The 12532-nt window shown below is 49.3% G+C and overlaps 1 long non-coding RNA gene across 1 annotated transcript; it reads left to right on the top strand.

Moving 5' to 3' along the window:
• Positions 1-700: 700 nt before the first annotated feature.
• LOC147999880 (uncharacterized) lies at positions 701-7013 on the top strand. The gene is made up of 3 exons (XR_015643073.1): positions 701-836; positions 4347-4548; positions 5178-7013. It is a non-coding gene; the product is annotated as an uncharacterized LOC147999880 (long non-coding RNA).
• Positions 7014-12532: the final 5519 nt, after the last annotated feature.

Here is a 12532-nt window from a genome sequence, read left to right as displayed (position 1 = left end):
ACCCTTTCCAAAGTTCCACTCCCTGGTGACTAAGCATAATGAACCCATGGGAGCCATTCTTAACCACCATAAGTATTTTCTGAACTTCCTCAACAGAGTGACGGAAAGAATTAATATGGAAAACACAGTGAAAAAAGTAAGACAAACACTCTCATGAGTTTTCCTTCCCAGTTAGGGCACGACATGGGCAAGGACAAGTTATTCAGTGGATGCCACCTAGATGCATTTCCCCTCTGCATCATGGCTTCACTAAGTGCCTAACTCAGTCAGGCACTGGTGGCACACACATTTATTTCCAGACCATGGGAAGAAGAGGCAGGTGGATCTCTGAGGTCAAGGACAGCATGATTACAGAGCGAGTTCTAGGACAGCCAGAGTCCCACAGAGAAACCTTGTCTGGAAAAACAGTAACAGCAACCACCACAACAAATACACACACACACACACACACACACACACACACACACACACACACATTTATTATTTATTTATTTATTTATTTTACCCTTCTCACTGCAGTGATCCAGCAGACATCTTGAGAGTCAATTGGTATTCGTTTCCCCTTCTTCTTACTCTTGCATTTTCTTTTCCTTCTCCCTCCCTTCAGTCTTTCTCTCCTCCCACTTCTTTCTTTCTCTTCCTCAGCAACCCTTTCCTGCTCCTCCCCCTTCCTCTTCCTTATTCGCCTTTGTTTTCTTCCTCTCCACCTCCCTTTTCTTTTAGAATGTAGTTGCTTCTTGTTTGACATTGAGGCAGAGAGCTCTAAGGAGGGACTTTTCTTTTATGCAAACATCTAAAGCAAAGGGGCTGGAGGAGGAAGTATGTGACAAGGCAAGGTAAGATGTTCTGTGGGTGGATTCTTGAGGCTGGGTCCTGGCTGGGGAGGTGAAGGACAGTTGTCTAGGAGGGAGGCAAAATCCCCAAGCAGCAAAAGAGGGAACCTGTCCCAGGTCATCCGATTATTAAGGCTCATACAGTATTAAAGTCAACGCTAGAGAACTGTCCCCAGATACACACACAGCATGTTTGTGGAGAGAGACCCAGGCTGTGTGGGAAAGGCGAATGGTCAGGGAGAGGCTGTGTCAGAGCTGTAAGCTGAAGCAAGTAAATGGCCAATGAGCTGCACTGATGGTGCCCCACAGGGGTCCACTTGGGGGGACAGGAAAAGGTCCCACTGACCTTTATGCATAGAAGCCCAAAAACTTCTTGTAGCCTCGGGCTGAGCACTGTTGCTCCCCAGTTTCCAGTCTCTTGGATGATACCTCAGTCATCTGCTGACTTCTCCCTTGCTTCTTGTTTGACAAAGTCTCCCTCTGGTCCCTGCTCAGTGCCCTGGTCTGAGCCTAGCGGCCTACGGTCTGGCCAAGAGCATGGGAAAAGCAGAGGCATTCATTCCAGTGGGCATGAGCTCACCACCCACTGCCCAAGAGGTCAGCCTGCATCATTTGATGGCCTTGTTGGCACATCATAAAAGCTGGAAATGCCTGATGAGGTCATTGTCTCCAGGCTCCGGGCTGGACCCTGCTGGTTCCCTGGGTATCTACACATTTTGCTACCTCCCTCTGGAGCAGCAGAGCAAGCAGGTCCAGGCAGAGAAAGCTATTCTTGACTTAATGTCCTCCTGTCTTCCCTGTGGGCTCTACCCTTGGCTCTGGGAGGAGAAGGCATAGCCTCTGCCTTTGTGTTAGGCAGCCCCAAGTCCTTGAGGCTCTGCTGATACTCTTGAGCCTTTGCCCTGTTGGGGTCCTTCCGGGAGGATCCAAGCAGCTACCTCATGAATACAGAGAGTTGGAAGGACAGAGAGGGTAAAAACAGCAAGTGCAGTATTTACCTACTCGTGTGGGAAGCTGCCTGACCTGGTAGCTTTGGAAGACCCTTTCTCAGAATGGTGCTATTGGCTGGCAAAGTGACCACTTCCTCCCCTGGGCTAAATGTCCTAATCTGGGCAGATTTGTTTGTGAGCTCAGAGCCAAGGGTCATAATTCACTGGGAATTCAAGGCCCTTGGTACAAGGGCAAAGGGCAAAGTCATGAGAACATGAGTTCCGGGGCAGTCGCCTGACGCCTTCCATAGATATTCTACCACCGGCCCTTCAGCGAGGCCAGGCTGTTGGAAAGTCCATCCCTTCTAACAACCTCTGTTTCTTGAAGGTCACCAGGAAATGACACAGAAGGCCCTGGAGCGGTGCCTAAATACCCACAAAGTCCAAATCCCACAGCTCCTCCGAGGGCCAGTCCCTGGGGCAGGGAGGGTGCTGATCCAGCCAGCTTCTCAGAAAGAGTGGGTATGAGCAGGGCCTTTGGCTTCTGGCCTGGGTCCTGGCACCAAAAGGAATGTCACAAAGAGGTGGCCCAGTCCTCGAGCTCCCTTGCATTCATTACAATGGAGTAAGGCAGATGCTCGAGGGGGACAGCAAACCGCTTGCTCTTGTGCCTGACTGAGGCTGGCCACATCAACACGGAGCCTAGCTTGCTCTGGTTCCAGCAGCTAGAACCAGAGCTTTGCAGCTGCAACTGGCCAGCTGGAGTTGAAAGGCCGGGAACGGAAGGAATAGCATGGGTGAAGAAGACCCGAGAATTGCTCAGCTTGTGGCAGTGTTTCAGAGAGGCAGGGCAGTGGGCAATGGTATCTCCCAGATGTCCATCCAAATAGAATGGTCAAGCACAGGCCTTCAGACATACCAGGGCCTTTTATACTCTTCCACTGATGGCTGGGCCATCAGATGGTTCTCGAATTCACACTGGGCAATTTGTAAGTATGGAGCACTTCAGAATTTATAAAAACTGTCCGTGGGCATCAACACTGTTGGCTCAGGGAGCGGCACTATTTGGAGGTGTGGCCTTGTTGGAGTAGGTGTGTCACTGTGGGTGTGACCCTCATCCTAGCTGCCTGGAAGCCAGTCTTCTGCTAGCAGCCTTCAGATGAAGATGTAGAACTATCAGCTCCTCCTGCACCATGCCTGCCTGGATGCTGCCATGTCCCTGCCTTGATGATAATGGACTGAACCTCTGAGCCTGTGAGCCAGCCCCAGTTAAATGTGGTCCTTATGAGAGTTGCATTGGTCATGGTGTCTGTTCACAGTGGTAAAACCCTAAGACAAGTGCCTTACCTTCATTTCAGCTCGTACCAGAGGCCTGTAGAACTGGGATTCTTTGGTGACCTTTGACATCCTCTACACTCATTTTTTTCCATTTTAAGAGTTGAGAACACAGGCTCAGGGTTACCCATCTATGAAACATGGATCTTCCCTTGCTGTCTAGATCAGCAGTTCTCAACTTGTATGTCACGACCCTTTTGAGGATCACCCGGATGACCCTTTCACAGGTGTTGCCTAAGACCATCGGAAAATGCAGATGTTCACATTACAATTCACAACAGCATCAAAATTACAGTTATGAAGTAGCAATGGAAGTAATTCCATGGTTGGGGGTCACCACAACGTGAGGAGCTGTATTAAAGGTTCGAATTAGGAAGGTTGAGAACCACTGCTCTAGATCTTCTGAAGCCAGACTGAAGTCTTTTTACCCTTACCTCATCCAGTCAATTGAGTCATGATGCCAAAGTACAAATTATAGGTCTAAACCCAAGGTAAGCAACAGAAAGGCTCCTTCAAATGTACCTGGCTCCTTGCTTTTATAAATAAAGATTTATTGGCATATACTTGTTCATTCATGCCTCTTCTGTGACAGCTTTTATTAAGGGGTAGAGCTAGTCTTGCAACAGAGTCTGCAAGGCTCACAGTCTAAAGCGTTTCCTACCTGGTTTTTCCTGGTCTAGAATATATATATATATATGTATGTGTGTGAATATATATGTGTGTGAATATATATGTGTGTGAATATATATATGTGTGAATATATATATGTGTGTGAATATATATATGTGTGTGAATATATATGTGTGTGAATATATATATACATATACATATATATATATATATATATATATATTCCAAACCCTGATGTCTAAAGGACACACAGTAGTGTCACAAGTGACCACAAGCATCTGTATTTAGTCAGCTGTTAATGACTCTTGCAGGTGGTTCATCCCCAAGCATCGGAGTATCAGCCTTAGCAGGTCCATACTCAAACTGGCTGAGAGCTCTGAGAAATCATTATCTTAGTTAGGGTTTCTGTTGCCATGATGAAACACCATGACCAAACACAAGTTGGAGAGGAAAAGGTTTATTCAGCTTACACATTTACATTGTAGTTTATCATTGAACAAAGTCAGGACAGGAATTGGAACAGGGCAGGAATTTGGAGGCAGGAGCTGGTGCAGAGGCCATGGAGGGATGCTGCTTGCTGGCTTGCTCCTCATGGCTTGCTCAACCTGCTTTCTTATAGGACCCGCTCATGGAGAGCATTACCTGCAGTGGACTGGATCCTCTCCCATCCATCGCTAATTAAGAAGATGCCTTTCAGCTGGATCTAATGGCGGCATTTTCTCAATTGAGGTTCCCTCCTTTCAGATGACTGTAACTTTTGTGTCGAGTTGATGTGAGACTGGCTAGCGCACTAGTCCCCAGATGAAGAGGCTGTGTTTGAGGTATGAAGCTTGGAGTGGGACAGGCTTGAGGGGACCTGCTGTGGGCTTACTATGAGGGTAGAGACTCTTGGAAAACCTCACAATCGCATGGGAAAGTATGAAATATCCCCCCACCCCCTTCCCCAGCATCCTTGAGGAAAATGTTAGCTACTACTGGGTGGGAGCAGTGACCAAGACTGAGTGGAAGAGGATGGCTGGCATCTGACTGTGCTGGCGTGCGTGTGTGCGTGTGTATGTGTGAAAGGGAAGTGCTCTCAAGCAGTCTTTGAACTACTGCTTCCTGGAGCTCACCTTGGAAGGTGGAAGGGGGCTTGATTTGGACCTTAAAATAGCCGTGAACGGTCATATAGCCGTGTGTTGGGGAAGAAGAGAAACTATAGTCAGGGAGTTTTTTACCTGCCTCCTCCCGGCCCCCCTACCCTCATTCTCAGCCTCTAGTGGGACCTTGATGAGCGGTCCTGCTTGGTCTTAGACGCAGTGTGCAGAAGAGGGATCTTGGGCCAGTTCTGGATCGGAGCGAGGGACAGCAGTGGTAGCACTGCCCTCACCAGGGTTCAGAGTACTTGCCAAGGCAGAGGGCTCTGGACTTGTTTTATAGGCGTTGGTGGCATTTCCTCCTTTGGTCCTAGGGTGGTGCTACTGAGCAAGGACGACCTTTACGGACAGGACCAGAAGAAGTAGAAGCATCAAGCTTGGCGTGGCTCCCGGCAGGGGCCAGAGGCTCTGGACCAGAGGAAGGACGCTCTGTGGATAACTGTGCGCCGCCGGTCCAGCCCCACGGCAGTGGCCTTTGCTCTCGTTCTCCTACTTTGGCACGAATAGCGTCTCTGCAGCTCGGCTGTATCCTCCGGCTGGCCACTTTTCCCAAAGGACCGGGAGTCTCATCGTATTCTCTCTTTTCTCACCGCAGTAATCTCCAACAGCATTTTGTTTTCTTGGAGGACCTGTAGCTACCCCGCCGGGGAGCCGCTTTGTTTCCCGCGGACGCAGTGCGCAAGGCGGCCACGCGAGGGCGCCGGGGCCTGGGGCGTGCGCCTCCTAGCCTCCGCCTGCTTATCTTACTCCCTGACTTCTGCTAGCGTTCACACTGTAACATCCCTGGCACCGTTGCCTTCCAGTCATAGTGACCCACGCGTGGTTCCTATTCTCCTCGGGAAGATTTCTCACCACCTCCTGGACTCCCAGCTCTCTGGGCTCCATAAGCAATACCCACTTTATAACTCTTATCCGGTACCTAGACACTGATACATATTAGACACTCAAAGAATGTCCTTTAAGAGCTTATTAAGTGCACATTGCTTTGCCCTTTAAAATTTCCCCCTTCCCTAGCTCTTTCAGGTTTACAGAAGAAATGAGTGGAAAACACCGAGTGTTCGTATCCCCTCATTCTGAGCACCAGTAACCTGGCAAGCGTCAACATCCACACAGTGGTCCATTCAATGCCCCTGAGCTCTCACATATCACCACCCATATCCCATGGCTTACAGCTAATTTTCACACTCATCAAGGTAGATTTTCTTCTTCTTTTTTTTCTTTAACATTTGAAGAAACTGAGATTCAGAAACAATTACCAAGGCCCAGGCAGGGTCCTATCCCTCGGTCGCCCAGATTCTCTGCTTGCCCACACGTCTGGGAAACCACCTGAGTAATAAAGAGAGCAATGCACCAGCAAGTCAAGCATGATGCCCGGTCAGCATGGCACAAAACTGCCCTGACCACAAAGCAAGGGAAAGGGACTTCTAGGAACTCCCCTCAGAGGTCTCACCATCCCTCCTGGCTGCTTCTGCATCTGGGAAGTAGGGAAATTGGGACAGGTCGTGCTTGAAAGAACAGCCACTGGCAGGGCTGTCACGGCCCGTGCTTTGTCTGTCTTCTCCCCATCATGGGCTCTGAACTTACTATATGGGGCTTGAGGGGCACAGGGGCGTCCCCACCCCACACTCTGTTTCTTTTTCAGAACCCCTGTTGGGACCTGACATCTACTGGTAGAGGGGCCTGCAGAGGCTGAGCAAGCACATTGCTACCTCTTTAGGCAGAGCCCTGGGTACCCAGAGCATGACATATAGCTGAGGACCAGGGTTCTGAATGGACATGGCCTCCGATGAGTTAAAACACAGGGTGCTCGATTTTTGAATTGTGGTAACTTTCAAGTGAAAACTTTTAAATCTAGGCATAGTCCTTTAAGTTAAGACTGTGGCAAATGCATAGCCAACCTTTCCGATGATTTGTGACCCCAAATTCACCTTTCACGGGGCGTCTCGTGTTTTATATGGCAGTCCTGCCCAATGGTTCTTGACCCAGTAAGAGAGACATGGCAGAAGGAGAAAGCCCCATGAGGACTTGGTTCACGAGCATCTGTAGGAACAGTTGTGATACACTTAAGTTGAGTAGTGTTCTGTATTCAAGGACACTAGGGACAGGTCCTGCGTCATTATGGCTAAACAATAAATTCCACCTTCAATGTCTCTGAAATGTTTTTGTATTGGGTACAGGGTACGGACGAAGTACACATTGAGAGGAAGTGGGGGGAGGGGTGGATATGTGAGCTGGCAGACGTGTCCCTCCAAGAGGCTGGAGAAGGTTGTGAAGGAAGGAGTTTCTAGGGTGAGAGAACAGCCACTGATGTGGCACTCCTGTGGTTGAAATGTCCCTGTTAGCACCTAAAAGAAGCCAGGCAGGACTCGATGGGACCAGGACAGATGGTGCCCTGAGCAGCAGAGTGCTCTCCATGCTGGCCATCGTGGTTCCATTTGACCTGATCCTGGGCCCACATGGCTGTTTGGTTTCTCAGAAGAGGAGCATGGGATGGTAGAGCTCACTTAGGGAGGAAACCCTGGCTGTCATGGAGGGGACACTCTTTGAGACAGACTGACTTAACTAGTTGGCTTCCGGTAGGGTCGGACTGCTATCCAGGAGACAAGGGGATCCCAAGTTCAAAGCCTTTGTGAGCCGAAGAGAGAGTCAAAGGCTATCGTGGGTGACTTCCTGAGGCTGCCTCAAAACAAACATAAAAGAGAACGGCGACACAACTCTGTGGTAAAGCGCTTGCCTCGCACAGGGGTTTACTCTCCAGTATGGCAGACACCAGTGAACGGAACAAGGAACCAATATCTACTTCCGTCTATTGTCGCGGTGTGGAGAGGATCTGCTTGGAGGAGAGGGGCCTCTGTCAGGGAGTGGTCAACAAGCATGATCAGGTGGGAGTTCTTTTTGCATACTTTCCAAGGGGCATGGCTCAGGCCTCCCATTTTTCTAAGCCTCAGTCGTCCTGCCTGTATGTATTGCCACTTACAGATATCCACTCGGCCACTGATGGTTTCCAGTTCGGGGCAGTGAAGAACAATGCGGCATCAGAATATTTCTGTGTTAGAGCTGGGGGAAGCACCTGGGCTGTGAGGTTTGTATGTGTATATGTTGACAGTGCCAAACGATTTTGCAAAGTGATTATACCAGTGTTTACCCCTTCAGCAGCGTAGGGAAGTTGCGGTTGCTACACATCCTTACGGCCTTGTCAGCTCTAATGATTTAGCCAATGGCTTTATGTTGTGGTTTTTGACTGTAGCGTTAACTGCATTCACTCTGATGAGTGAAGGAGCCGCGCAGTTTCTGAGGCTCACTGGTCGCCCTGCTATTTGCTTTTGTCCGGTGCTTGCTCCCAATCCTACTCATGTCCCTGAGAGCTATTTGGCATCTTCACAATCTGGGACTGTTCACGTCTTTCAGTGCTCTTTATTTCCTTGGAGATAGGGTCTCTCAAAGCTCTCGAAGCTGACACACCAGCCTCAGTTTCCACACTGCTTAGTTCACTGGTGTGTACCAACACACCCCGTTGTTCTCTGTCTCCTGGGTGTAGCAAACCCCTCTCCTCTCAGCTTCCCTTCTTTCGATTACACTCTTGGGTGACTTTCTGCATTTTAATCAACTCCCTGCTTGACTGGGAAGAACCCCTAGGTACTTAATGTACAAATCTTTGCTTTGTTTTCTATTAATAACCTTTGCATGCACGTGTGCATGTATGCGCTCCTGTGTGTGCACGTGTGCATGTAAATGTGAATGCATATTTATCCCTACTTCTCTGCTAGTGTATTACTTTAAAAATCCATATTGGTTTTCTTACAGACACGTGTGTCTACAGTCTAGTCCAATCGATACTTCTAACATTCCGAGGCCCTGAGCACCGTGTAAAACACATACATTCCTCCTTCTCCAATTGTTTTCCGATGCCTTAAACAGATTTTTTTAAACATATTTTTTTTCTGAGTTTTTAAAAATCGTTTCAGTGGACATTTGGTCTGACATGCCTTAGCTGTGGTGAGAAGTTGACTCTCTGGTTAAGTGATATAGTGATACAGAGACTGGGGAAGGACAGAGGTAGATCTCGAATGCTCTTCAAAGACTCTTGGATTCGAAAAACCAGAATTGCTTTTCTCTCGTGTTCCTGGGTGCTTGCAGACGGAAGAAGGGCTCTAGTTTCTCTTCTGTGCCTGGATTCTCTTGCTCTGCCTAAACCTCTGTCTCTCGAGCTTTCTACCTGGACCACACTTTTTGCCTGACCTTTGTTTTCAACCCCACTACAAGGTGGCCTGGTGTCTGGAGGGCACAGCACCTGGAGATGCAGCACCCCACCCCCCCTCCGGGTGTTCTGAGGCCCAGTTCTAAAGCATCACAGCCCCTGGAAACTGGCCTAGAATGACATCAGCATACCTGTAGAGAAGCCTCTTTGGTGGGAGATGCTGTGAGGGTCTGTGTTTTTATTACAAGGTAGTATGTGCGGGGTGTGGGGAGAATTTTGTTATTGCCGTTGCTAAGAATGCTGCTTGTGGAACCAAGAGAACAGTCCTGAGAAGGTACACTGGGGTCACGGTTCCAGCCCACACATCCCAGTCCCCATTCACTCTGATGACCTCATATAGGCTCCCAAATGCTCTGCCCCAGAACATCTGTAAGGCTGCCGGGAACTGCTAGGAAGCCGGCATGACCTTACCAATCAAGGTGGCGCCATCCAGGAATATGTCCGAAAAACCTGCAACCAGATATGGAATCTGCTCACGGCCAAGGCACTTTTCATCACATCCCTCTCCCATCCTGGCTGCTCCTTTCCCCCATGACTCCACAGCGGAGAGCTTAGGGGTAGAGACTGAGACTGGTCTCCAGAGCTGAGAGATAAGAACTTGTGTCTGAGCCTTAGACACCCGATGAGGCAGGGCATGTCTACAGAGCTGTGATTGGTCTGACACAGGGAATAAAGTAAAAAGCCAAGGGCGAATGGGTGGAAAGTTCAAGGACTGGCCCAGTATGTACAAAGCTGGTCAGTAAAGCAGCCCAAGACGGTGTTGTCAGGAGGTGGTGTGAACTAGGATTTCTTAACAGTGTTTACAATATCCTGCCTCTTGGGTACCTTCAGTCCTGAAGAGAGAGAACAGTGGTCTTAGGTTAGGACCTGAGGCCTCTGCCAGATGCTGCCAAAACTTTAAATAAGTCCCTGTCGACTTTTCTTGTGACTCCTCCCACAAGTTTTGAGGCTCCTCCCGCGAACCTCATCCTTCTCCAGGTAATAAAGCTCAGGTTCAGAGTAAGGTCACTTTCTCGGGGTTGCCCAGGGAGAGGCTGAGAAACCAAACCTCCTAATTGTGTGCCCCGCCCATGAGGCTATTTTTAGCAATACTGTTTTATTTTCTTTTAAAGGATGGAGCATAATAAACGATTAAGGTAGCTTTCCAAATCCCTAAATTACAAACAGAAGTCTTTGAAAGGCAAAAGTCATACCAATAGTTAGAGATTATCCCCGGCGTCCCATGCCACCAGGGCGTCTTGCTTGTGACGATGGCAGTAAACTGTGACTCTTTTCAAAGTGTGCTGACTATGGTCAGTGCTGCTCCCCTTTGGCTGTCCTGCATGCAGCACGTTTCCATGTCTGAAGATGCCTACAAGGTGAGGCAGGACCTAGGGGGACAGGGACATCCACTTCCAGCCTCAGGGCAGCTGCATTTAGGACACCTGCACTCAGCCTTGGCCACTTTTGTGTTTCCAGGAAGTCTGGAGAGAGTGCTGTGTGGATCAGACAGTAGTTACAGAGTGGCTGAGGGGCTGCTAGCGCCAGCACCTGCATCCTACGCACAACGCCAGGCCGTGACATCACCCAATCATGCTGATAGGATGTTTCTTTCAGCCACCACCTGTTTTCTGAGCCCTGTGTGGTCTGCCATTCTGCCCAGCTTCAGTGTTCTTTAAATAACTTCCCCGCTCCCTGTCAGTCAAGGCCCCTCTGTATAGCTCAGGTTAGCTTGAATTTGGCCAGTCTCCTGCCTTACTTCCTTGGTGCTTTACAGGTGTATGCTATGATACCCAGAAATAGAGCCCCTTTCTTCTTCCAGTTGGTCTGCCTTTCTTGGACCTAAGAGCTTGATTGATGGGAGCTATGGAGGAGAAACAGTGGCCCCACAGACCCCACATGCAGCGCCGTGTAGGAATTTTTGTTACGCAGCCTCATTACAAAGATCAGACAACCTTTGATGTCCAAATAAAGAAAAATGGAGGCTTTAATTAAATTTTGCCTTGCCCTGGGGGGGGGGGGCTTTAAGGTCCAGAACATCTTGATTTCTAAATGGCTACCCAGTGGAACTTGTAGAAACCTGTGTGTAGGGTCCTCTTCTGCCATCTGCTCCCTTGCAAGTGACCACTCAGGTGAGGATTCCACCAGCCAAGACCGGCTTTCAGGCAAGGGGGTGTTGAGAGCAGACTGCTGGGTGCAAGGGATGAGCTAGGGGTATATCCTACCCATGTCATTTCCATAAGAACTCTGGCTTGTTTGTGGACACACCAGGGTGTGATGGGAACTCAGCCTGAGGGGGTCCTGCAGGACTGGGGGTTCCGTGGGTTGGAGAACAATTCAGCATTCGTGCATCTGGTGCTCCGAGGGCCCTGCCACCTGTGCGTGCTGCCTCTGCGTCCCTCTTCTCTCCTGATCCCCTGAGCAGCTGGAAACAGTGACTGTTGCATGTGGGAGGACTCGTCCATGGAGTGACAGGAGGTCTGTGCCTGTAACACTGTAACACATATGCAGATCTGTCCAGACATGGCCCCCCTCCAGTGTGGAGGTGGTACGTATGAAACAACTGATCCTGGCAGCCCCAAGACCCTCTGGCTCTGTGGAAATACTGTCAGAGATTTAATTTCCTCTAACGAATGCCATTTATAGATAGGATGGTGTTGGGCCAGGAGTCCCAAGTAACAGAAACGAAGTTAAGTTTCCTTTCTGTCTCTAGATGGCATTGGAGGTGACTATTGGAGGTGACCATTGGAGGTGAGCTCACACCAGACACCCAGGGTACCCAGACAGTCATTTCATGCTTCCCTTGGTAAATTTTAGACAAACATGAGTCCGACTCAATTGGACTTCCTTCCTCAATCCAGAAACCCATTGGCTTGTCCTATCAATTTTGTCTTCCGGGTCAGAGCTTGTGGCTAAAGATGGGAGCTACAGGGATGGAATTCCAGGTATGAGTCTCCCAGGGGAGGGGGCAGTGACCTGTGAGCAAAATGGCTGTGCTCACTCCCTCCATGTACTGTGTGTCCCCCATGGTCACAAGCAGCCTAGGTGTGTCTTCTCCAGCGTGCTAGCTGGATTTTGTCAAATCGACACAATCCTAAACATATCCGGGAATAGGGAGTCTACATCGAGAAAACACTTTCATGAGATTGGCGTGTAGGCCCATTTTCTTGATTCCTGATTTGGTGTGGGAGGGCCCTGCTCACTGTGAGTGCTGCCATCCCAGGGCAGGCAGTTCTAGGTTGTGTAAAACGCAGGGCGAGCTAAGCCACAGGGAGCAAGCCAGGAAGCAGTATTTCTGTATGGTTTCTGCTTGGCTTCTCTCGGCCATGGACTGTGACCTGAAAGTATAGTTGAAGGAAATCCCTTCTAGCCCAAGTTGCTTCTCGTCATGGTCTTTATCACAGCAATAGAAATCTAAGACATTTGGTGATT

Source organism: Rattus norvegicus, chromosome 18, assembly GCF_021556685.1.
Source record: "Rattus norvegicus strain SHRSP/BbbUtx chromosome 18, alternate assembly SHRSP_T2T, whole genome shotgun sequence".
Taxonomy (NCBI): domain Eukaryota; kingdom Metazoa; phylum Chordata; class Mammalia; order Rodentia; family Muridae; genus Rattus; species Rattus norvegicus.
Note: the sequence above shows the minus strand (reverse complement) of the source record. Positions and strands in the feature narration are given on the sequence as shown.